Below are 2,096 nucleotides of genomic sequence, written 5' to 3'. Positions count from 1 at the left end.
CTTGCGCACGGTGAGTGGCTGTGTCCCTCTGAGTGTCTGCGTCATGGCTGACACCCGTGAACTCGGCTGTCCTCAGCGCATGCTCCTTCCGCCTCATCCCACACCTTTGAAACCCACTCCCACACGTTCCCCAGACGGCTGCTCGTAAGAGTCAGAAAACTCGAGAGCTGCCGGGTGCCGTGGGTGGGTTTGTGATCCCAGCAACTTGGAGGATTGCAAGTTCAAGGCCAACTTCAGCAACTTCGGCAACTTAGCAAGACCCTGTCTCAAAGTTTTCATTTTTAAAAAGGGCTGGAGATGGAGCTCAGTGGTAACCTGGGATCAATCTCCAGTACCAAAAAAGAAAAAAGAAAACTCAAGAAGTTGCCTTCACGTGTGATCACAGGGCACACCTCACCTCTAGGGGCCTGCTGAAATCTGGATGTAGCCACAGGCCCAGCGGCAGAAGCAGGTGACCAGGCAGGGCCCGAGGGACAGTTGCCGTGGAAGGTCATTCCTGCTTCCACAGGCAAAGCAGGAATAGGTCCCTCAGGGGAGGTGAGAGGCCAGTCCACAGAGAGTGAGGCTGGGAGCACCTCTGGGGGCCTGCAGCACATCTGATAGAGGGGAGCAGTGCCTTCATTAGGCTGCAGACACCCCCCGAGGCTGGGCTGAGCCAGCCACAGGAGGAGGGCTTGTGCTCGGTTTCCAGCAACCTCAGCCAGTGACCGCGAGTCGCCCTCCAGGGAACGCCGAGGAGCCCTTGGCCTGGCGGTGCGCGTCTGGACACTGAGCTCATCCTCCCTCTGCTCCCGGGCAGTGCAGCAGCAGCAACCAGCCACACGGTCACATCCTCCCTTTTCCAGAAACGTTCATCTGCATCAGGCCTACGCGGCGCTTGCCCCTCACCTCTCACAAGTAGCAAACCACAGCACCCAGTGCATTCGCTGGCATGCCTCTGGCCAGCTCCCGCATGGACTAACAGCGTCCCCACTTAGAGAGCCAACCCAGAGACCACATCCTCATGACTCTGCTTCCCTGGGACCATTCCCCAAACCGAAGTCCGTGCGAGGCAGGGCTGCCCAAGGAACAGAGCCAGCAGGGCATGCAGGTGTGTGATCACCAAAGGAGCGCTACCAGCTGGGCAGCCCCCGGCTGGGTGCCGTTCAGGCCCAGATGCTGGAGCCTCAGAACAAGAGGGACCCAGGTCACAGACCCAGTCCAGGACCGAAGGCCTAGGAATACCCTGGGGACCATCAGTCAGAGTCCACATCTGAAGAGTGAACCAGCAGGAGTCTGCTGTCCCAGGTGGCCGGCAGTGGTCACACCATGCAGGAGCCCAGCTCCACCCGCCTCGCTTCTTCCTGCAGCCTCTGGATGCCTTCCACCCACACTGGATGCCACCCACCCCTCCGTGTGAAGCCCCATCTGCCCATCGTCTCTGGAAACACCCTCATGCACACCCCAGTCTCTTAATCCTAGGTGTCTTTCAATCTGATCAAGCTGACAATCCAGATTAACTGTCACACAGATCATAGAAAATCGAATCAAGAACATAAAAAAAGAATGACATATCATGACTGAGAGTAACCCCAGAATGCAACATTGACTTACCATTAAAAAATCAACCAAGCCGGGCAAGCCCAGCAGTTGGGAGGCTGAGGCAGGAGGATGGCAAGTTTGAGGCCAGCCTCAGCAACTTAGTGAGGCCCTGAGCAATTTAGTGAGACCCTGTCTCAAAATAAAAAACATAAAGGACTGAGGATGTGTCTCAGTGGTAGAGCACCCCTAGGTTTCAATCCCAGGTACCAAAACAAAAACAAAGAAAAGAAAAAGAAGAAAGAAAAGATGTTCTGCGTGCAGGCCTGGGCTTGCCCTGCCTGGCTGCCCAGGCTCCCTCGAGCACCCAAGCCAGGCTGCCACTCTGCTGCTGTCACCTGGAAGCCGTACCTTTTTATCCAGGATCGCCACGTTTACATTTCGCTTTGGGCCAGGCTACGGTTTGCTGCCAGCGAGAGGGTAAAGGGTTCAGCAACTTTGGAAGACAGCCAGGCAGTGCAAGGTGTGGATCCTGAGTGTCCCCGAAGCCTCCGTGCCCAGAGGCGGGGCGTCGGAGG

The sequence above is a fragment of the Sciurus vulgaris genome, assembly GCF_902686455.1.
Source record: "Sciurus vulgaris genome assembly, chromosome: 2".
Taxonomy (NCBI): domain Eukaryota; kingdom Metazoa; phylum Chordata; class Mammalia; order Rodentia; family Sciuridae; genus Sciurus; species Sciurus vulgaris.
Note: the sequence above shows the minus strand (reverse complement) of the source record.